The 25,336-nt window shown below is 40.9% G+C and overlaps 1 protein-coding gene across 2 annotated transcripts in view; it reads left to right on the top strand.

Moving 5' to 3' along the window:
* PRKG1 (protein kinase cGMP-dependent 1) overlaps positions 1–25,336 on the top strand; it is a gene marked incomplete at its 5' end in the record, with an annotated part of 1,240,279 nt that overhangs the window by 852,671 nt on the left and 362,272 nt on the right. The window lies entirely within an intron of this gene.

The raw sequence follows: 25,336 nt of genomic DNA, 5'->3' as shown, positions 1-25,336 counted from the left end.
TTAAGTCAATAACACACTTAGAGGACGATAGGATGAATTTTCAGAAGCGCGCTACCCTTCCGATGGTTGAGGGAATAGTTAGCACTTTAGAAAGAAGCTCATCACGTCCATGTTTTGATAAATTGTATTAGAGTACTCGTATTTTTTTCCCTCAAGAAAGTCTATAAGTTAACACAATTCACTTCTTTTTTTGTTTAAATATTTTTATTTATTTGACAGAGACACAACAAGATTGGGAATGCAAGCAGGGGGAGTGAGAGAGGGAGAAGCAGGCTTCCTGCTGAGGAGAGAGGCCGATGTGGGGCTCCATCTCAGGACCCTGGGATCATGACCTGAGCCAAAGGCAGATGCTTAACCAACTGAGCCACCCAGGGGCCCCCAACACAACTCATTTCTTTATTTGATCTTTTTTTTTTTAGCATGCTTCCCAATATGTATTATACATATTTAAATGGTGCAGGAAGATGTAAAGAAATGTAAACATGGTAGCAAAGAGGATACTTTTTAAAGTGTGCCCATGTACATGTGTTAAGAAGGTACAATTATGTACATTTTGTCTTAGCCTTTTCAGGCTTCTGTAACAAAATACCACAGACTGCGTAGCTTATAAACAACAGAAACTGGTTTCTCACTGTCCCAGAAGCTGGAAGTCCAAGGTCGGGATTGGGGGCAAGGGCAGGCGAGGGCTGTCTTCCAGGTCATACTGCGGGGAAGGGCCAGGGAGCTCTCTGGGGCTCATTGTAAAAGGCATTAATCCCTTTCATGGGAGCTCACCTGCATCTCACTGGGCTTTAGGATTTTGCCATGTGCATTCTGGGGGACGCTCATACCTTCCGAACATAGCACATGTGTATCTAATATCACTTACTGCCACGTGATGGGGGAAAGAACGTGTTAGATCTGGGAGCCATTCTGGTCGGCTCTGTATACCATGCTGGAGAGGGAGAAGTTTGCTCGGATGCCCCCGTCAGAAACCCTCTCTCTGTGTAATTGACAAATCTCCAGCAAACCGAGAGCAGGCCTGGAAAGCATGCGGGTGAAAACACTCAGCGTCGATTAGCTGTCTGTGTGCAAGAAAGCTCTCCTACAACCACTCTAAATTATTGCTCTCGGTGATCAAAAAACAGACGTTAGCCTACTGGACTATATAGTCTTCTCTTTTTTAAAAAGCTGTTTAATTCTTTGAAGCGACCTCCCATCTAATTTCGTGACTCCCCAGAGCATCACCGGAAAGGCAGTACCCACGGTTTCTACCGGAGGATTTATTCCTGTCACTTGTCATTCTCCCTTCTTCCTGACTGACGAGAGCTGCCTCCTCGGTGAATTCCAAATGAGCTTCAGTCCACTGGCTGCTTCTCATAATGAGTTTCTGTCAAAGATAAAGCAACATGTAGAAAAACAGACACAAACAAACACACACACACACCCCCTGACTTCAGTGACAAAACAAAGGGCTTGAATCACTTTTGGAAGCAACTGAGGGGTCTCCTCACATTCCCCCAGGCTCGCCCACACAGAGGCAGCACTGCTGACCTTTCTGTGACTTCTGTAAGTCCAGGCCCTGTGGGGCGGCGGCTGCTGTTGTCGTCATCACCCCTTAAATACTTCAGTTGATATCCAAACAGAATAAGCAGAGGATAGGATAAAACCAGAATCAATGTCAGTTTGTGGACAAGAATTTGATTTTGGGGCACCGTGTTGGCTCAGTCGGTTAAGCCTGCAGCTCTTGATTTCAGCTCAGGTCATGATCTCAGAGTCCTGGGATCAAGGCCTGCATCGAGCTCTGAGCTCAGCAGGGAGCCTGCTTGAGATTCTCTCTCCCTTCGCCCCTGCCCCACTCATGCACTCTCGCTCACTTTCTCAAATCAGTAAATCTAAAAAATATTGGTTGGTTGTAATCATCTTCATGTGGGTTTCAGTGGCATTATCTGGACTTCAGAAAAAAAAAAAAAAAAGCTGGACGATCACTTTTTGTGACTTATTTTTTGATGAGTCTTCTTCGGTTTGTGCTGTGAACCGTGTGATTGGTCTCCGGAAGGCGCAGGGGGAGTCCCGGGGCTGACTCTCAGGCTCAGTGACTTGGTGCCACCCTGGGGTGAAGGAGGTATGTTGCTGGCCTCAAGTTCTTCCCATCTCTTGGGAGACAGTCCTACAACCAATGTCTTGTTTTAATTCAAGGAGTGTGTCCTGAGTATGTAGTAGACCATAGACATTGTGCCCGGTGCCTTCTGTGAACCTGCAGATTACAGGGAGACAGATTCTAAACAAATGTTTTGTAATTAATAGAAAAATGTCATAAAGAAAGGAAGGAAGGGGGGTGCCTTGGTGGCTCAGTGGGTTAAGCCTCTGCCTTCGGCTCAGGTCATGGTCTCAGGGTCCTGGGATCAAGCCCCACATCTTGCTCTCTGCTCAGCAAGGAGTCTGCTTCCCCCTCTCCCTTTCTGCCTGCCTCTCTGCCTACTTGTGATCTATCTGTCAAATAAATAAAATCTTTAAAAATAAATAAATAAATGAATAAATAAATAAAAAAGAAAGGAAAGAAGGGCTTTCTTGTAAGAGTACCTGGCAAGCCAGATTAGTCTGGTCCAGAGAACAGGTGACAGGTAGTGTGTGGTGTGAGTGCTGGAGAGTTTCCTGGGAGTGGGCCCCAGGCAGAGGACACAACATGTGTGAAGCCCCCATTCCCTACAGTCCATCTGAGAACTCAGAAGGTCCCAGTGGCTGGTACAGAGTGAGTGAGGGAGAGGGTTAAGAAGTAAGATTGGTGATGCTGGTGGCTCCTGGGTGGCTTAGTCATTAAGCATCTGCCTTCAGCTCCATTCATGACCCCAGGGTCATGGGATTGAGCCCCATGTTGGGCTCCCTGCTCGACAGGGAGCCTGTTTACCCCTCTCCCACTCCCCATGCTTTTGTATTCTCTCTCTCTGTCAAATACATACAATCTTAAAAAAAAAAAAAATTAGATTGGTGACATTGATAGGGGCAGGCCACATGTGGCCGTATGGATGGTTCTGCTCAACCTTTGTAGCCCATAGAACCATCCCGAATCTTAGACGTGTCACATAACAGTTCACGTGCTGTTTCTTGTGACACCATGTGCCGGCTGGGCTCAGTGGATGGTTCTGCTCTGCGTGCCTGCTGGCTTGGGTAGGAGCTTTCTGCTTGGAGCTCAGCAGGAGTCTTATTCCTGCCTGTCTCACCTGGGTGGCCCCTTCCCACCTCGCCCCAGAACTGGTGCCGCCATTGTGTTGTTCAGGGCATGTCAGAGGCCACCCCACATTCAAGGGGAAGTAAACTCCATCTTTTCTTGAAAGTCATGACCAGCCTGTAGAGAAGGGGAGAACATTTATTAGGAAAGCATCTTTGGTGATTGTGGACCACACAAAACATTTAAAGCATTTTGGACTGGAGGTTTTTTATTTACTATACCTCTAGCATGCTTGAAGTGCCTTATTTTCTATCACCTTCACAGCAATTCAATGAAACAAGCAAAATTATCACCACATCCTCTGTAAGTCAGATGGGTCAAAAGACTGTCAAGTGACAGAGATCGGCATCCATTGACGCCCACCTGGGGCCCGGTGTGTGTGTTGTGACCACTGTTCTGCCATGTGGCCATTTTGATGGTTCCCCATCATGGTTCCTTCATCTTGCCCACATAGGACTTGATGTTCTATGAGGATGAGCAAACCATGTTGGGATCATAAAAAAATTAAATTCATTGTACTGTGACTTTCAAGCACCAGAGTTTCTCTCTTTAGGAAATCTTACTATTGAACCACTTGCTGATGCATTTCAGAATGTAAATTAAGAACTTGGGAACAGAGGAGCCCACGAGCTCCAACTTGCTCACCCCACCTGCCATTGTTGTTAGAAGCAGAGACTCCTGAAGTTCCACTGGCCAAATGGAGGTAGGGAGGAGACGTCAGAGGCTCGCTCTCCAAGCAGTTACCCTTGCCAATTCCCTGCTTGTTTCTAGAAATCTCAAAGACGCATCTCCTGTGGAATCATAAATAAATCTTTCTACTACCACCTGGTGTTTACCACTTTCCTTCTCCTTTGGCATTTTTAGTGAGAACTCCTTCCATGTATTTAAAAAAGCATCATGTAATTTGGTGCTGAAATAGGAGATTATTGCCTCTTTCCTTTTGTGTTTAATTATATTAGAGATCTTGTCTCCTGTTCTGTTTTCACATCCTGATAGCTTATAAGATTTACCATGGAGGGGTACATGGGTGGCTCAGTCAGTGAAGCGTCTGCCTCTGGCTCAGCTCATGATCCTAGGGTCCTAGGATCGAGTCCCACTACTCCCTGCTCGGTGAGGAGCCAGTCTCTCCCTCCGCCTCTGCCTCTCGGTCTCTCGTGAATAAATAAATAAATAATAACATAAGTAATAAAATAAATTTTAAAAAATAAATATAGTAAAATAAATAATGTCTTTTAAAATAAGTTAGATAGATTGATTTATCATGGAAAGATATAAATCACATAGAGGACGGAGGTTTATATTCCTCCCTAAGAATATCCAAATGGCTGATAGTGTATAGTACTCAGTTTTGTTGAGTACTTTTCCCTCTGTTGATCGAGGCTTTGATACTGGTTTGAGCTCTTCTGACATCTTTATTTATGTTGAATTTTGTCCCCGTGGGGTCATCATCCATCCCTCATGCCAATAGCCTTCTGAGAGCTATCCTACCAAGACTGGGATCCTACCAGACATGCTTGGGCGTGAGTATGAGTATCGAAGTCGAGAAGACAATTTTTATAAGAAGATTTATTTATTTTAGAGAGAATGAGTGAGGAGAGGGGCCGAGGGAGAGAGAGAATCTCCGGCAGACTCCCCGCTGAGCGTGGAGCCCGAGGCAGGGGCTCCATCTCAGGACCCAAGATCATGACCTGACCCAAAATCAAGAGTCAGCTGTTCAACCCATTGAGCTACCCAGGTGCCCCTACAAGACATTTTAAGTGTGTGTGTACCATCACATCAGCAACATTTTCTGAATTCAGACACCTTTTATATTCCAACCTTACAGGACTCCACTGCTGTATGGAGGTGATCATGACTTCGCCCAGGGGATAAGAGAGACATTGTTACTTATCAAAGGAAACAAATCTCTGGCCCGGCATCTATGCTATTCAACCATCCTATTAACCAAACAACCACTTGACAGATTAACATTTTTACTTCCCCCAAGTTGTTTTGGAGTTTTAAAGGACACAGGTGTTTTCTTGGAGAGAAAATTGGCAGCATGTTCCCACGGGCAGGTCTGTGTGTCAAAATGGAATTGGTTGAGATAATGAATGTCCTTTGAAAAGAACTTGTTGTGTTCACATGAAGTTTTTAGGTCTGCTTATGGCTGTCTCCAACCTCAGTCTTCTGTTATTAGTCCATTTGACCTTCCAGGTGTCCAAATGCCTTAAGACTGTCAGAGGAAATAAACAGAGGTAAAAAATTTGTGCTCGGTTATTAAACTTTCTAGGAGAAAAGACGTTTTAAAACAGAAAAAAAATTTAATTTCCTGAAATTCAAGTGTTTCCTTTTTGGGGAAAAAAAGGCAGCTTCTTCCACTTCTAAATATCATTCATATAAATAATAAGAAATTCTACCAAATTTGGATGAATAAGATGAATAGAATAGGATGTTCTCTGAAAACAGGCCAGAGGCAGGGATAGATTTGTTTGAATGAGTCATAGATTATGACAAAAGTTTGTTTATAGAGGAGACAAGTAAATATACTATCACTGAGATGTATATCTCAGTGCCCTAAACCACCTCAAAATGTGGTGGCTTCCAACCACAATGATCTATTTCTTTTCCCAATTCTCTGGATTGACTGGACTTGGTCTAGTCCTGCGATCCACAAGGCGTCCCTGGAGTTGTATACATATATCTGGGAAGTCCAAGATGGCCTCACGTCCTCCACAGTCTCTCCTCAGACTGCCGGTCTCCACACAGTAGGCTGAGCTTCTCAATAGCTTGGTTGCTGCCTTAAAATAGCTAAGGTCTTTACATGGTCCAGAACTGGCATTTTGGACTCCTTTCTTGGGTCCGAACAAGTCACTAAGTTAATCTAGGTTCGAGAAGATACAAATCGACCTCCCCGTCTTGATCCGGGGAGGAGCGGCAGGGAGAGTTTGGAACTCTCTCTTCCGCTCACCTCAGAGATGCCGATTCACTTATTCATGTCCAGATGGAGAGTCCACGGCATGCCTAACACTGTTAAACCTGTGCCCTGGGTCATCTCTTGGGGACATGTCTTGTTGAACTCTGTCATTTGCCTTCACCTTCACTACCGACTGGCTGTCATGGTCTTGGCCGAGTTTCTTTACATCTCCGAGACTTATTCTTCTGAGTGAGTCCCTTGATGATCATTACTTTAAATTTTCTATTAGGCACAGTATGTGTTTCATGTAGGGCACTTACTGTGGGTTGATCCTCTTCTTGTATTTGGGACATATTTCTCTGTCCTCATTTTGTCTCACTCTGCGCCTGTCTCTGTGTGTCCAGAAAGTCAGCTCTGTCTCCTGATCTTTGATCTTGATGGTAATGACCTTATGAAGCAGAGGTCCCAGAGTGCCCTCCAGCACCGTGTCCACTGTTTGTCAGGACCTGCTGCTTCTGGGAGCATCTCCTATGTGTGTTGCATGTGCCTTGTTGTGTTCCATCATTTGCAGTGCCTCTCTTTGCTTGTTACAGGCAGCCTTTTGTCCCTGGCTAGGGTGGGATGAATTGTAACCAGGTACACAGGTCTACTTGCTCAGTGAGACCTGGAGCTGCTGTTGTGGGGACCAGGCTGGGCTATGCAGATGGGCCAAGTGCATAGGGATGGAGTTTGCACTTGTAACAAGGTGTACCTCAGGCTTCTGTAGTACCTGCAGCCACAGCTGCTGGCGGGATGTAAGCCCTGCACAATGCACGGGTTGGGAGCCATGACACCAGTGAGATTTGCACTGGTTTTCAGGAGAGAGGTAGACTACAGAAGCTCTGAGCCCAGCAAGGGGAATCCACCAAAGTGCTTGGGCCTAGGGCCTGGGGTGGGGCTTGTGGGAAGCAAGTTAGATGTCAAGTATGGGCTTTGTGCTGGTTCCTTCAGGTGGTCCTTATTTATGCCAGCGACATGGGGGGTGGTGCAGGGGAGAGAATGGTGCCTGTCAGCCCCTTTCTTCCTGGAAAGGTCTGAGATCCCTGTGTCTTCAGAACACCCTCCATGATGAGTGAATCACTCTCCCATTTTCCCCCAGTGCTTTTCATACTGCCCTGTGTATGCTGTTTCGTGTGCTGTCTCTTTAAGGGCAGGGACACGGCTTTCTAAGTCCATTGAAGCCCCAGAACCAAGCCTGCTGATTTTTAGAATCCCAGCCTTGAAGTCATGCTAGTTCTAAAAAGTCACGAAATTGCCCCCTTGCTTTCACAGCCAACTGGTATGGGGGTTTGTGTTTGCGCAGGCTCCCCAGGGTGACCGTCTGTTTCTCACCCTTCCCCAAACCCCAGGCTCCCTCCTATATGTGTGGCCGGCCAGAGTCTGTTGAGGTCTCAAATTGCATTTTCACCTTTCCCACCTTCTTCCCTGGGGCCTCTTCCCTACCTTTGGCTGTGGAGTTTGTTCTGCCGGTCTTTGGGCCGTTTTCTGGGTTATTTAGGCTTCCGAGGGTCTCTTGTTGTATCCACGAGATGAGGACAGCTTGGCACCCTCCTACTCTGACATCTTCCCAGCCAGCACTGCAGCCTTTTTAAATACCAACTTCTGTCACTTAATCTAAGCCATTGAAGAATCCAGAAGTTGGACTGTTAGAATTTATACCGATACATTTTATTGAAGGGTTTTTTGTTTTGTTTTGTTTTGTTTTAAAGTGGATTTTTGGGACCTGTGAATTTCCAGTACCTTTAATGTGAGATGGTTTGGTTTTCCACATCCTCTTGCTGACGTCCATTACACTTCAGTTATTGGAGATACAAGTTAAGGTTCCAGTCAGAATCTGAAGTCAGGGGAGTGTTGGCACTAATGGCTGCCTTTGGCTAAAGCACTGCTTATTTGGGTCCTAAAAAAGTCAAAGAGCTTATTGGCAGGTGTTGACAACTAAGTTAGATTAGTCCAGCTAAAAGCATTGGCCATAAAATATTCCAGTTCAGAAAAAGGACTATGTCTTGTCTTCTAACCGTCTCTGACATGTCGGCCCAACGTGTTAATACTGCTTCTGCCTGGGATTTTATGGCACGTGCCATCTTGGAAACTTCCATCCCCGCCACTGTGGGTTGTGTAGACTGAGCATGAAAGCAGCTTCAGTTTCTGAAAGGGCCACTGGCTTTCCCCATGGTGGTTCCACCCTAGATAAAGCAGGGAAACCTACAAGTTTGGGGACAGGGGTGGGGGGTGATATTGTCAAACTTATATTTAACTTTCTAAGGTGTGCTAGCTAAGCGATCCAAGATTTTGGCTAATGAATCCCAGTCATGTTTGGTTGAGTTTCCACTGAGGTACCAGCTCTGGGTTTGAGTCCAGGATCGGTCACTTAGACCCAGGGAGGTAAAGGGATATGTGAATGGTCTCAGGTCCCATCTTTTCACATGCATGGTGTGGATAATGAGAGAATCTAAAGTGTGATTGAATAATAAAGTAACATCTTTTATATAGAATTCTACTATCCTCATTGCACTGATAAGAAAACAGACTCAGGTTAATTAACTTGTTCAGAGTTGCATGGTTACTCTTCTACTGTGCTTAGCACATAAGAACTAGTTTTAAAAATGTCGGAAATGTAGACATATGGTCATATCTTTAAAAAACACCATTAAGCTTGATTTGACATTTAATATCCCCCTATAGGCCTCTCACATTTAAGACTGTAGTTAAAGTAACAAACTTAAATTTTAATGATTGCAAAAATATGTGAAGGCTGAGCTGAAATTATTAAATGCTTAAACATAGTATAATGGTGTTTTAATTGCCATTGTAAAGTGAGAGTGACCTAATTTTTGCCCCGAATAATTGACTCTCTTTCTATGCTTACTGCTGTGTCAGTTTATTTCTTTCAGGCCTGACAGATACAGAGGGCCACCTGCTCAGCCCCCATTTTCAACTTTCTTATTGATCTGCCCTAATTCCTACATGTCTTATCCAAGTCACTCCTTTAGGTTATGACATTTGTCGGAAATCAAAATGCAAATCTGAAAATATAATATAGCCCCCCATCATTGCTTACAGATATCATAGGATAAACTAATTTGTCGATTAATATAGTCCATTGTCTGACTGCAAAAAAAAATATCTCCCACATGGCATTTATTCAATTAGTCACACAATAAGTTGAGGAAATCTGCATCAATTTAGGACTAAGCTGTCACCAAGCTTGCCTGAAAATTAATACCTATGGTAATAGAAGGAACATATATCATTGTATAAGTGGTTTTAAATCCTTTTTGGTAGAAGATGGGTTGTTCATGTTCATGAATAAAGTACGTAAAGCTGTTAGCAGGATACCTGAATTACAGTATATGGTGAATTGTTAGTGATGGTTATTATCATTGTTAAAGTAAGAAAAGCACTTGGCATACAAGTTCTTGATAACCACCCTTAACCATGTTATGTAGGAAGTCCCTTAAAAAGTGAGTGATAATTACTAATAGTGTGCTAAATCTTAAGCTGAAAGGGATTTAATATATAGATCATATAAATTAATCCCAGTTCTCCCATCTATTTCTGGGTAAGCTTTATAATTAAGGCAAAACCCTTAGAAGTCATGAATTTGATTCTTTCATTGACTTTTGAGCCTTACTGACAAAACTGCTTTATCAGATGTTCCAATACATTGGTATAGTTTTTTTTGAGGATGGAAATGTATTTCTCTGCATTCTTATACTTTCTTAAATTTTATTGTAAAATCAGAAAAGAAAATCTCTTGGTAAAGAATGGATTTAGGAGTAATATGGAATAAATAAAAAGATGATTTTTCTTGCATTCTAGAAAAAGGCACTTACTAAACAATTTTATTCAGAAATTATTTCCCAAGGGAAAAATTTTTGTTTGAAAATTTTTTTCGTTTGAAAATTTTTGTTTGAAAAATTCAAAGTGATATTGGAAGAGGATTCTATCGAGAATTAATATGTGAAAGATGTTCTACAATGACCTTTGAATCCTGTTCTTCTTGGGTTTATATACTTATAAATGAGGGGTTTTATTTGTTAAGGGTTAACTTTCTCTTAGTATGTATTTCCAAGTCAACAACAAAAACTATTGAATCTTGAATAAGATATTTGGCTGTGTGACCTGGCTTGACTGTTCCATCCCTCCAACTTTATTAAAAGTTACTCCAAGATCAGATATCCCTGGATTGATTTTGAAAGGGAAAACATTTTTTTTTCCACTCAACAAACATTGAGCATCTCCCATTGACCAGGCATTAAGCTGAAGGAATGGGACACTGTCCTTGACCTCAGAATGCTGACAGACCAGGAGAGGGGTTGGTGAATGTTCCCTTATAGAGCCAAGTAGTAAGTATTCTAGGCAGGAAGGTTGTAAAGACTGCATTGCAACTACTCCACCACTGTACGATGAAAGCAGCTGTAGACCATCTTTAAACCAGTAACATGACTGCCTTCCATGAAAACTTGATACACAACAACAGGTGGTGAGCCGGTGCTGATTGTAGAGTGAGGTGGATGACTAAACTGGTTAGCGCAACACAGGGATCGCTAAGGCTGAGGTAGACACAGCTTACCTCAGGAGCTCAGACGAGAGACATGAAGACCCATCTGCTTTGCAGACGTGCCTGTGCAGAGTCTACCCGGCATGAGGAGAAAGACGAGCGGGGAGATGAGGGAGATGCTCAAGCGAGGCTTTTCAGAGAAGATGGTGACGGAATTTCATCCTGAAAATGGGGACTGACTCACTATGAGACCATGTTAAAGTCTACTGTACATTGAGCCCAGGGACTTGTGAACTCTGTCACCTTAATATAAGTGAATGATTCCAAACTGTGTCGCATGGAGATTTAGTTGCTAAAAAATTTAATAAATAATCTTGAATTAAGAGGTTATCTCTTTTCCCTCTCAGTTAACTTTCTAATTTTTTTTTAAATAAAGACCCTGATATGTAAAGAACATTTTTAAAATGTCTATAGCTCAGAATTTCCTTATTCGGCTATAGAATCCTTTTTTTTTTTTAATTGTGTTATGTTAGTCACCATACAGTACATCAATAGTTTTTGATGTAGTGTTCTGAGATTCGTTGTTTGCATATAACACTCAGTGCCCCATGCAATCTGTGCTCTCCTTAATACCCATCACCAGGCTCACCCATCCCCCCACTCCCCTCCCCTCCAAAACTCAGTTTGTTTCCCAGAGTCCACAGTCTCTCATGGTTCGTCTCCCCCTCTGATTTCCCCCAATTCACTTATCCTTTCCTTCCCCTAACATCCTCCATATTATTCCTTATGCTTCACAAGTAAGTGAAACCACATAATTGACTTTCTCTACTTACTTCACTTAGCATAATCTCCTCTAGTCCTATCCATGTTGATGCAAAGGTTGGGTGTTCATCCTTTCTGATGGCTGAGTAATAGTTCATTGTGTATATGGACCATATCTTTACTTACCCAAAAGATACAGATGTAGTGAAAAGAAGGGCCACATGTACCCCAGTGTTCATAGCAGCAATGGCTACAATAGCCAAACTGGAAGGAGCCGGGATGCCCTTCAACAGATGAATGGATATGGAATCCTTTTGGTAGGGAATGTCTCTTAAAATAGTGTAGAAACAATGTTTTGAATAGTGTGGCTTTGGAAACAGCCATACACCAAGGGGGAAGAGTCCTACCTTCCGTTTGTCTATGGGCAAGCAGCTTGGTTCCAGAAGCACTTCAAACAGATGGCTGTTAAGTGTTTCACTTCCTGGGTAATAGGTATCCAACCCCTGGCAGATGGAAATTGGAACATGTTACCAGGATTGTGACATTTTAGGCAGAACCCCTAGCAAACTCACTTGGTGAACTGGAAACATTAGGAAATGATAGAGTGATGGTGCTAAATCTTGGACAGTATCACTCCTAGAGGCTTTTGGCTTCTCCCATGACATTTCACAGGTAGGAACAGAGATGTTATAGGCTCTGCCCACTTAGGACTCCATTGCACATTGACAATGAATCCTGTCCGTGAGCCAGGGGCACCCTGTGAAGAAACACTGGTGGAGGGAAGACCCGGCCTCTGAGGGCAAGGGATCACGCCGCCCAGGATTCCAAAGATGGGGTAGAAACTCAAGGCGGAAGCTTTTAGGCTGTTTACCGTTAGTGCAACATGAAACATTTAAAGGTTATATGCTGTTTTTTAGCGTTAATAATCAGATGCAACTTGTCGAATTCCCTAAAAACCCATCGGATTCTATTTTTGCGTAGGTGCAGGCTGTTGGAAGATTTGCAGAGCAAAGACAAGGTACAGTGTGGTCTTCCAAAGAAGCCACAGAGTTAGAGGCTATTAAGCATTTCCGAGGTAATTTAATCAAGTATGTCATCAGCGCCTTACCTCCTCATGGCCGTGGCGGCTGAGGCACAAGGGTGACCTTAGTTCTGAATTTGAAAGCAGCCCTTCAGTGGATTTTTTTTTTTTTTTTTTGCAAAAGCTCTTCTAACAGATTTTAAAGAAGGCTCTGTATATCAATAAATAATTTTCTTTTCTGAATTTTTCTTGAGTAAATAGCCTCAAGGAAGTAGTCCTGTGGTTTCTGAAAAATAACAAGCAGAAGATCTTTTGCACAGACTAAGGTTGCCAAGAAGAAGGCACTGGTTTTGAAGTATAAGAAGTGGCCTGTCCTCTGGGCTGATGGAGCCCCTTCCAGGGTGAAACGGGTGGCATGCAGAGAGGAGGGGGTGGGCTGAGTGTGAGCTTCCATTTGTCCCCAGGCACGTGCCTTGGGGCAGTGTGCAAACCGCACCATCTTGGCCCCAAATCACTATCATTTCATCGTATTTGGCTTCATTGCGTGTATTCCTTCAATTTGCACGCTTTTGAGTACCTGCTACGTGATGCGCTCTGTTTAGTATTAGACAAGCTCAATGGTAGGTCCCTTTAACTCGGTGCTTGCCTGATGGTGGCTTCTTTGCTAAGTGCTTCATACTTACTAATACTCAAAAGTGTCCCATGAGCTAGGTAAATTTTGTTTTCATTTTCTGATCAAGGAAGCTAAAGCCTTAAAATATAACAAAATAACGTAGCACAACAGAAAACACAGCACAGCAGAATAACACAGTAACAAGTAAAATGATAAGACTTGATATATGTGGGAAAGACTCCACTTCAGAAAATAAGCTGGACTGATTCTTAGTGGTTATTTTACATTCTCACATACCAACTGAAAACAATTGGTAAAGCTGTCAACCTTGCTGTGCATTAAAATTATCTGGGGAGATGTTCAAACCTTATCTTGAATAACATGGATGAACCTTGAAGACATTAAGTTAAGTGAATTAAGCCTGTCACCAAAAGACAAACACTGTAAAATTGCATTTATATGAAGCCCCTAGGGGAGCCAAATTCACAGAGGCAGAAAGTCAAATGGTGGCCGCCAGGGGCTGGGGGGAGAGGAGAATGGGGAGTTCATGTTTAATTGGTATAGTTTCAGCTTGAGAGGCTGAAAAAATTGTACAGATGGAGGATTGTGATGTTTGCAGAACACTGTGAATATATTTAATGCCATTGAACTGTACACCTAAAAAACATTAAAATGATAAAATTATGTTATAGATTTATACTTCATTACCACTTTGAAAAATACATTGCTTTCTTACTATCCACTCCATGACTTGTTGAATCTGAATTCCTAATGATTTTCAGGTTTGGAAACCACTGTTCTAGGACATTTTGACCAAGGATTTGGTCTAACAGGTTAGTACGTACTTTGGAAAAGGCAGTGATTTTGCAGAATTCAGTAACATTAAAATCAAACTTGGAAGTTTGTAGCTGGATATTTCATAGTTCTGGAAGATGCTTTTTAAGACTGCACTTTCAGTATTTTTATTGTGCTTATGTAATGTGATCGCTGGTCTTTGTTCAGTGGCAAACAGACAAATTTGTCTCGCACAGTATTTCATGGCATTTGAGATTGCTCAGGCCAGAAGGATTATTTCTGTATTAGAGGTGAAAACAGACTCCCAGAGCTCAAGTGATTGGCATCTCTCACACATGCTGCTTAGTGTGAGGGTCGTAGGAAAGATACCTCACTGATGGGAATAGAATCCTTGTCTAAGTGAAAATTGCAGGGATAACAGTTTTATAGGTTTTCTTTTTTAAGCATGGAATTGTAGTTCCTGCCATCAATTACATTAGTCATTTGAATGGAGACATGTCAGATGACAAAAGAGATGTGGGAGAATGTCCTGGAAGGGTTGACAGGACAAAAGGTGTACAGGGGGTGTTGGGCTGCAGCGCTCGTGGAGGGCACTGAAGGCAGGGTGGAAGAGGACGCAGGACTTAGAGCTGCCTGTCCCGGAACCCTTTACTTCAGAAGGGTGCCCCCCTACTCTCTCCTGGGTAGAGTCCGCACTAGGCCACATGCCAGGATCCGGACCCTGGAAATCTGTTGCCTGGATAGCTTTGACCTTACTTCCAAGGTCTGCCTGGACCTCTCCTCAGCTCCTTTCTTCCCACCCTGCTGTTGCCCACCCCTGTGTGCAAGTGCAGACGAGACAGATAGCTATGTCTGTGTGTGTGTTGTGGGAAACGGTGGTTGTCGTGGACAGTGCTTGGTTGCATAAGACAACAGGCCTCTGCAAATACTAGTGATGGATTTATTTATTCATATATAAATTGCTGAAAATTATCCCCCTGTTACTACACCCCTTCCTCTTTCCAGACAGATCTGCAGGCTCTCTCTCTTTTTTAAATCTTTTTTTAAATTTTTAATATTTGGCATATAACATTACAAGTTTAAGGTGTACACCATGTTAATTTGATACATTTATATATTGTAATTTGTTTGCCATTGTGACCATAATCACCTCCATCACATCTTTCTCCTAGTGGCTGGAATAATTAAGCTCTAGACTCTTAGCCAGTTTGCTTGCCTGGATTTACTATACTGGGCATTTTATGTATCTTCATGGCTTGCCTACTAATATTTTTATTTACTGTTGTCAGTTTGTACCCTTAAATATCTGTCTTATCCCCACCCCCCATCCCTATGACCTGGTAACCACTATTTTACTGGGTTTTTTTGTTTTGTTTTTGTTTTTGCTTTTGCTTTTTTTTCTTTTTTTAACCAAAATAGCTTTTTTATATTCCACAAATACGTGATGTCTTACAGTACTTGGCACTCTCTGTTTGACTTTCTCACTTGCAAAATGTGTTCAGGGTCCATCCATGCTGTAATGGCAGGGTGTCTTCCTTTCTCTTGGCTGAATGATAGTCTGTGTCTATCACCTCTGTAAGTGTGACTCTATTACATAACCCATAACCTACAGACACCTGTGTATCTATGTCTCACATCTTCTTTATCCATTCCCTCCATTGATGGGTTCCTTAGGTTGTTCCTCTGTCTTGGCTTATATGACTATTGTTGCAGTAAACATGTGAATTTCTTGATCTGAGAATTTGTGGTCAATACTAGAGACTTCTGGAAGATAAGATGCTATCTATTTTTTAAAGCCGAAATGCATTTAGTGAGATTATAGAGTTTCTGGAGTCAAATGGAGAAAAGAGAAGAACCTTGTAAATAATTCTCCAGGAATGGATTTCTCTGCATAGACTCACCTGGGAAGGCTAACTAGAAGCACCAAGGTTCCCCGCTTGACCAAAGGTCCCCTTCCCCATCTGTGGGCACAAAAGCAGAGAGCCATTGGACATCAAGGGTCCTTGGTGACCTTGAAAGCAGAGAGATGAAAGATTTTACTTTCTACCTTCGGGGTATGACCTGACTCTTGGGTTGGGTATGACTTGAGGAAGGACTAAACAATGGATGTCTTCAGATAGCTACCCGAGAAAGAAGGGTTCCTACCCCAGATCAAATATACCTTAACTGAAGAGAGTGAAGAAATGGGTATTTTTAGCACTCTTGAGTCTATGCTGATATTTATATCTGACCTATAGAACATTAATTTTGATTATCGAAGGTCTTAAACAATGATAACTTTTAGAACAAAAATATGTTTATAACTGTGGTGGCTGCTGATGTTTATTGGATGTTTCCTATATGCCAGGAACCTTCTTACTTTATATCTTCTATTTTGCTTATGTTCAACACAGCCCTATGCAGTGGGTGGTAAGATCTATCCCGCCTTTTTTTAAGGGAAGGAGGCTGAGACCTCGAGAAGTCAAACTGCTTGCCAGGGGCATAGCTAGTAATTAGCAGCAGAGCTTAACTCAGCTTGATTCTCTTCCATCCGGAGGCCCATATGCTTACTCACTACCACCGGTCCAGGCTAAGGCGTTTGCATTGTATCACACAGATGATAAAATTATACCTCAATGATGTCTCCATAATGGTTTTCTTTATTTAAAGTATCTTTATACACAGGAAAAAATGGTAATTCTTAGAATCTGGTGAGATAAGAGCTAGCCTTTGGAGGTTGGAGCCATTGGGTGGTAAGAGCTGAGTGCTGCGGACAGACAATAAATCTGGCAGTGATGAGTGAGTAATACACAGAGGGGGCCACAAGAGACTCCAGGAAGGAAGATCAGTTACAAGACCATTTCACAGCAGATTGAAGTGGGATCGATGCCAAATGATCTCATCAGGGGAGCAAAGTATGTTGAGGGGGAAAAAAAAAAAAAAAGCATTGGTGAGCTCATTAAGGGGAAGGCTCAGATATCTGTAAGATTAAGAAGGATCCTTACTTAATCCTTCATCAGTAGAAATTGGTTTCCTTGGTAAGTCAGAGATTTCCACTTTTATTCAATTGGCATGAGCTGTAGGAAGCCATTGGCACAGAAATAAATAGTACCTGTCGATATTCTTGGCATTCAACTTGATACTGAGCTGATTTCTTATAGCAGAATAAAAAGGCTTCCTGTCTCCAAGTGCTACCTGAAGATAAGTTCTGCCACCTCGTGCTGTGCTCTTGGTAGAGGACACTGATGAACTAGCTCCACACTTAGTTTGGACGGAGACGTCTTCCCTTAGACATATGGGACTACTAATTATTATTAGTAATAATTATTAATAATAATAATAATTAATAATAATTATTAATATTATTTAAATATCATCTAATACTCTGATGATATTTAAAAATGAAAACCTGATAAAGTCAAGCCCTTTGTTACTAAGTAGGTTTGAAAACAAATTGTTTGTGGGGTATGAAAAATAGACTGTTCTTATAGATTGCTGACCACAAAGTCCTCCTCCACCTACCTCCCTCTGATCCCACATCCAGTCCACCAGGAAGTCACGCTGCCTCTACTCTGACCCTGTCACAGAGCTCAAGTACCTCTCCACCCCACCACTGCTTCCCCCTTTTGCAAATGCCCACCATCTGTTGACGGGAAATGGAGGTTCCTTGCTGGTCTACAGTCTCTACTGTGGCTGCCTGGCCATTGACTCTCCACAGAGCTGGGAGAGGGTCCTTTTAATTTGGGAGCGAGACCTTGCCACACCCACTCGGAACCCTGCAGTGTCTGTACATTTCACTCAGATGGAAGCCAAGTCCTTTAGGCGGGGTGAGAGGCACATGCTCCTTTGTGATCTGCATTTTCCTCCTTTCCTCTTGATGCCTGTGCTCTTCCGTTCTCTCCCAGCTGTTGAACTCTGAACACCAGAGCCCCACTGTGCTGCTCCTGGAATCCACTAAGGGCTGCAGACCCCTTGCCCTCCTGGTTCCTCTACCTGGATCCTCTCTCTTAGATCTGCAGTTAACTGTCCTTCCCACCTCTTAGATGTCTGCGACAGTCTCACATTATCAATGGGGACATCCTAATCCAGTTCAATCTTTCATCTTAAACCCCCTCCCATTGTAATCTCTGCTACACTGTGGGGCTTTTTTTTTTTTTTTTTTTTTTTTTCGGTGGAAAATGCTGGAGCCCTTACCTAAAGTGCTCTATGAGTGTAAAATATGTAGGATATATGTTATGTTTGCTATTTACTATTTCTTTGATCAGTACACAGGAACCTTTGCTTTTGTTGATGAATCCCAAACACCTACAACAATATATGGCCCATAATAGGCACTCAAGTTTGAGGGAGTAAATAAGTAATTGAATTAAACCAGTATTTTAACGAGAGTAAAAATAGTTTTCTTTGAAATGGACTCATCAGGTATGTTTTATTTAGTTGGAACCATGATTGTGTATTTTGTAATACTCCGTATGACAAAAATACAGTCCTAACACAGAAAATCTTGAAAACACAAAGATAAAAGGAAAAAAATAAATAAAGATTGTTACTCCACCTAATGTACTCATTACCTTTGTGATACTCTCCAGCCAAGACTCTCTACTTGTAACTATAAGGGGATTTAGTAAAAACAACTATCTGAGAGTCTCCATAATTTTTATCTCATTTTCCTTGTAATAATATCCTGTAGGTATTCCATGTCGTACATGGTTTTCATCAATAAATCACTGTACATCAGTTGTTCTCCAACTTATGTGGGTTGTATCTATCAATATTTACAATATTAGGAGGTAAAAATGAGAATATTTAAAAATATTTACTAACTCATTTAAACACACCAAAAATAAACACTATATTTTAATGTAAAGTAGCTGGTTTTTAATAAAGATTTTAATAAAGATGACCATATCTTCCCAAAACAAACAAACAGAACTTAGTGCAAATAGGAGTTTGAGTTTACGTTTTTGCCAGTCTGTCAGTATCTGGCTTAGTGGAAGAGATTCTCATATTTGCTTCTGTATTCAATCTATTCAATTTCTCTTGTTCTGGTTGAACTATATGAAAAGATCATTCCCAGAGAGAGCTGTAGTAGGAAAAGGGAGAAGTAAGCTGATGGTCTTTTCAGCTAATTTTGGATGTTCTTATTTAATATTATAGCATTACCCCACAAGTGGTAGTTTATTAAAGGTTAATTACAATATGGAATGTGAAACAGTAATAACTACATTAAGATCCATTGATTCATCTTGTACTTTGAATAGATCTTTCTTCGTGCATGATTTTATAACATCGTGCATCAGTCATCTGGAAAATACTGTTTCACCAAGTTATGCAGAATTCCCAATTAAAAAAAAACCTCCCATTTGTTAATATCCACCTATCATCGATATCTCATCAAAAGAGTCCTTGAGAATTGATTGGAAAGGTGTTAAGCCCAAAGTGGAGGATAAGGTTTGTCGGATGTTTTAATTTTCATTTGAGAGTTTACATCTTATCATTGGCAACAAATACTGCTGGTTTTTCGTTTTTTGGGGGTTTTTTTTTGTTTTTTTTTTGAAGTCACAGGCTCACTTTGTTCTTTTTGAAGAATTGTCTGCCAGATCCTCAAATCTGCATAACCACAGTTGGTTGGTCACTGCCAAGTAAAAATGATGTTGCATATAAAAAGTGGAACTCTTCATCTTGCAACTCCAACAATTATGCAAGTGATTTTCCCTGAGACAGCCGTCGTGCTTCAGTAGCCCCAGAAGGGCTGTAAGTGGACTTGCCACTTTGTTGCAGTGTTCAAAAAATGCATATTCAAGCGTTGAAACATGATACAATGAATAACTTTTACTGTTGCATCAAAAATGTTTGAAAGTAACCCTGGCATTTTATTTAACTTTTTTTTTCTTTTAAAGATTTTATTTATTTACTTGACAGAGATCACAAGTAGGCAGAGAGGCAGGCAGAGAGAGAGGGGAAGCAGGCTCCCTGCTGAGCAGAGAGCCCGATGCGGGGCTCGATCCCAGGACCCTGGGATCATGATCTGAGCTGAAGGCAGAGGCTTAACCCACTGAGCCACCCAGCCGCCCCCATTTTAACTTTTAACTGTAAGTGGTGATGAAGAATTTAATGGCACCTGCTGAAGTTTAGTGTTACTGCCTTAATTTGTGCCTAGGGGCCACCGCTGCTCCTGCACCATCTATGTAAATATCAGCATTGCTGTGCCAGGGTAAACCATCATCATGGACAGTTATTCCACAGGGAGCAGCCAGTACCACAGGTGTCTGTTGCAAAGTGCTCATAGAAAAGATGATCTTCTTTGATCAGTTGGTTCTGATATCAAATAAATATAAGCAAAGGAGCAAGTCTAGCCATGGCTATAGATGCATCCATTGGTACAGCAAAAGTACATTTCTGTAAAGAAGATCTCAACTCCTTTTTGTGCCTGCAGCTCTGTCTTAAATGCAGGAAGATACTGTATCATTGTAGGGAGACAGTGCAATGCTTTCTTGTACTGAGGTCATCCAGCAGGCATGGAGTCAAGTCTGCATGACTTCAGGGGTCTCTGAGCTGTCCTGGAGGTCTTCCAGCCAGGCTTGATGATCACTCATCCTGTAAAATGCTCTCCTTTTTAATCTGAGAAGCCGTACCAAATCAGTTTTGTTTCTCAAAACTTCATCATGACTACATTTAAAAACTTAATTTCCTTTTCCCTGAATTGTCCATGATTGGGCTCAAAATGACATAACTAGCATGATAAAGTTAATTTTGAAATACTCTGTTGTGTAAGACAATAAGGTAAATTGTAACACTGAGGGGAAAAGTAGCTATTGTCATATTTTCCTCATTTATAGTGTCTCCAAATTGCTTTGGACAAGATTTATCCCATCCACAAGTCAGAAAATTCTCTGATGTATCCTTTATGTTTTTGTGTCCTTAGGGTTAGAAATTGGCAGCTGTAGCTTGAGGAGTCTTCTGATCTCGCCTTTCAAAGTCAGTGATCCATCCCTAAAAGTGAATAAAAAGATAATAAACTTTCTTTTATTAAGTTCTTAATACCAATAATTACAAAATTCTAGAATTATAACAGCACTAGATAAAATTTTTACAGTTAGAAATGTTTTTGAAGGGGCACCTAAGTGGCTCAGTGGGTTAAAGCCTCTGCTTTCGGCTCAGGTCATGATCCCAGGGTCCTGGGATTGAGCCCCGCATTGGGCTTTCTGCTCAGCAGGGTGCCTGCTTCCCCCTCTCTCTCTCTGCCTGCCTCTCTGCCTACTTGTGATCTCTGTCTGTCAAATAAATGAATAAAATCTTAAAAAAAAAAAAGTTTTTGAAGAAAAAATATAAAACGGTTACTGCAACACAAGTTATCCAAATGTGTTTTCTTCTTCTTCTTTTTTTTTTTTTTTTTCATCTTGACAAAAGGAACGTGTATCAAGCCTGAATAACCATAGTTACTCAGGAGTTCAAAACAATGATATGTTGGATGATAATAAAGTTACATGTGTGAAAAATGTCTAGTAAGAGCACAGAATTACTGAAATTATACTGAGTTAATTTCGGCAAATAGCACACATATCCTAAACCTACACACTACCTTAAAAAAAATTCTAGGAAACACAAGAGCTTACAAGCTTAAGTATATATAACATATAATATGTCTTACATATTATATATTTATTATAAATATATATATATGAAATCCACACATATATATCAAAGTGATGTCATCATTACCATATGTCATGGAGTCTCTGGGGGATTCTGTGGTACATATTTGAAAACTAAGGTGAAAAAGGCAAATTACAACTTTAAACTATTTGCTTTGACTTTGAGGAACCCCTTGAAAAGGTCTTGGCCTAGCCTTTCAGATCACCTTCCAAGAACTTTTTTTTTTTTAAGATTTTATTTATTTATTTGACAGAGAGAGATCACAAGTAGGCAGAGAGGCAGGCAGAGAGAGGAGGAAGCAGGCTCGCCACTGAGCAGAGAGCCCAATGCGGGGCTCAATCCCAGGACCCTGAGATCATGACCTGAGCCGAAGGCAGAGCTTTAACCCACTGAGCCACCCAGGTGCTCATCCAAGAACTGCTTCCATATACGATTATGTTATTTTGTATATATTGCATATATATACAATATATGTGTGTGTGTGTGTGTATATATATATATATATATATATATATATAGTCAACACATGGCTGAGATACAGTTTTTTGCACTTGGATTTCCTTTCCCCTCTGTTGTAAATTTCAAGAAGTGGATTAGCAAAAATAAAATCACTAAGGCAAATTCAGAATGTGGGACATCCAATGAGATCGTGGTCTCAGTGTCTTCCAGAAGCCAGTGCCATGGAGAAAGGTGGAAGGATCTTTTAGAATAAGAGACTAGAAGAATATAACAGCCAAAACCAATGTGTAGAAGCTTACTGGATCCTGGTTTGAGAAGAAAAAACAAACCAGGAAAGACATTTTTGAACAATAATATTTGAATACAAAACAGATAATAGATGGTATCCAGAATCGAAGTTGATTTTCTGATTGTATTATAATGTATTATAGTTATTTAGGAACATGTTCTTATTTTTAATAACTGAAGATTAGGGGTAAGGTGATATCTGCGACTATCAAATATTTCATCAAAATATAAGCCTTTTTATTACTATACACATAGGAAAAGGCAAACTGAGGGTAGAGGAAACAAAGATGGTAACAGTTGCAAATCTGGATAGTAGGGATACAGGTGATTCTTGAACTATTCTTTCAGCCTTTCAATTTGTTCAACTGTTTTCATAGTAAAAGGTTGTTAATAAATCTCATATTCTTAGTGCTATTCATATCCGAATCATTGTATAAAAGTATATGGAACTGGTTTGAATGTTGCATGAAAAGTTGCATGAGGCATTTGCTAGTACTTTTGCTGTAAGCTGTGTAGCTCAGTGGGTAAGTGACAAGCTCCATGTCCTTTTCATCCTTCACCTACATCGAGTGCTGTGATCTCAGGCAAATTCTCAAGGTTGCACTTGTCAAATTGGTGAAATGGGTTATTTCAGAAGGTGGTTGTAAAATGAACCTTCATGTTCTCTATAATATGCCTAGCCCAGTGCCTGGCAAATAGAAAGCACTCATCTCATCTTCAGTTATTGTCATTGCAAATACCAAGTACTTACTTCAATCTGTTAGAAAAGCCAGTGGTGAGGCATCTGGCTGTGTTGTCTGTTAAGCATAGGATTCTCAGAATTGGCTCAGGTCATGATCTTGGGGTTGTGAGACTGAGCCGTGTATCTGGCTCCACGCTGAGCGGGGAGTCTGCTTAAGATTTTCCTCTCTCTCTGCCCGTTCTGCTCCCTCCTTTCCTCCCTCCCTCTCTCTCTCTAAAATAAATCTTAAAAAAATTTAAAAAGCCAATGGTGAAGCTTTACACATATTAAATCATGTCTATTACATTACATTCAAGTGTGTTCTATAATGACAGGCCTATTGAAAGTCCTTAGGGAGCAAAATGTTTTAATAGATATGTAAGAATTACTTGTAATTAGCATGCAAATAATTATAATTATTTTTACACATATTTAAATATCCTCCTGTACTGTTGAAACATGTTCTCAAAGTTTGTCCTGATAATTATTTTGCCTTAAGTTTTCTAAATCATAAACAACTTCATCTTGAATTATATGTCCAAATTAGTGGAATCTTTTGATGTATTTGGGAGAAATTTAACCACATTTCATGGGTAGAATTCCAAATTATGAGGATTCTCAGTTCTTGGTGTTCAAGCTACTGGTAACCAGTAATTCTTAGCAAATTATATGAGAGACCTTATGGAGTATTTGCAGTAATAAATATCTTAAGATTTTAAAGATGGCAACAGAAGTGTTTTCAGAGCAATTTACTAAAGTGGAGCTATTTATTTTTTTAATTGCCTTCTATTTTGTTAATCTAGAAGTTCCCCAGTTGTTATGGATAGTTTTTTACAGTGTTTCTTCTTAAAAATCACCCTTAATTTTTGTTAGTAACAAGTGCTGCTGAAGGCTGTGAGACCTTTAAGTAGGAGATCATGATAAGTATACAATGGAACATTATTCAAGCATGAGAAAGAAGGAAATCCTGCAGTTTGTATTTGCAGCAGGGATGGACCTTGAAGGCATTATGCTAAGTCTAGCAGGCCAGACCGAGAAAGACAGATACATTGTATCATGTAAATGTGGAACCTAAATAAAAGTCAAGCTCAGAGAAAGATCCTGTAAAAAAGTGGTTGCAAGGCACTGGAGGGTCGAGGATACAGGAAAAGGCTAGTAAGAGAATACAAATTTTCAGCTGTGGTTTAGGATGAATAAAGTCTGTATCTCATGTGTAAATCCGTGAGGATGATCAATCCCACTGTGAATTTTGCTAAAGGAAGACAACTGGAATGTTTTCAACCAAAAGACCCCCCAAAACTTGTGAGGCGACCGCTGTGTTAATGAACTAGACGGGAAGCACCCTTTACAATGTGTATCATATCATCATGATGTACACTTTGAATAACTTCTAATTTTGTTCTACCTTAAAGCTAGGGGAAAAGGTGAAATTGTAGAAGGTAATTTAAAGCGCCCTCCTGAAACTTAACGTTCTGTTTCCATTTAGTGTATTACGTAGTCAAGCAAATATTTATTTTTTCATGGATAAGAACTCTCAGGAACATTGAAGTATTGATGTTATGGCTTGGCATAGACATAGCCATTGTTGAAATAAATAGCGGAGCCCCTGTCTAAAGAAGGGGGCTAATTACAATGAAAGGAGAAAAACTCAGTTATAGTTTGTGTTTCCTGCAAATACCCACTGGAAGGGGAGCATTCTAACTGTTCTTAGATCTTAGGAGACTCAGAGATATAGCTCATTAAAAGAACAAGGAAGGGCTAGATTTTTCAACCTGCATCACTTTGGGCAACAGCTTTCTCTGACTTCCTCTCTTTCTGAGATTAAGTTCCGTCCAGCTGCTGAAATAGACTGCCTTCTGGAAATTAAAAACCACGTGGCCAAGACCGCAGCAGTAAATCTGGTGGAACAGATGGTCCTGGGTGAATTGTTCTACCTCTTCGTAAAACCCCGGGATTTTATCAATAGGCTTTACACTAAGTGGTAGGAATCAGAGTAAAAAATTAACAGTAAAACTTCCATGCTTCTATCCAAATAGTATGCTATGGCTTCTTTCACTGTCTCATTCTAATCAAGCTGGAGTAATTTGCTAAGTCAAAAATCAGATATATAAACGTGCATGTGCTCATTTAGCATCCTCTCTCTACTCAAGCACTGAGATGGAATTAAATGGGAATTTAGTTTTATATCCCAGTTAGATTTTCCAGTGGCATTTCAAAAATTATGTGTTGATGAGGTGTTTTTTTTATTTAAGTTTATTACTATTTCAAATATAAAATAACTCATGAATTTATGCATTTACGCTCACTCAATATTTTCATTTGCTGGTCAGTGGGAGGAAAATAAGAGGAGGAAAGAAGAATAATTTTCCTGGTCTACTGAGTCTGGCTTTTTTCTCCA

The sequence above is a fragment of the Martes martes genome, assembly GCF_963455335.1.
Source record: "Martes martes genome assembly, chromosome: 14".
Lineage (NCBI taxonomy): Eukaryota > Metazoa > Chordata > Mammalia > Carnivora > Mustelidae > Martes > Martes martes.
This window is presented reverse-complemented; position numbering and strand designations above follow the sequence as displayed.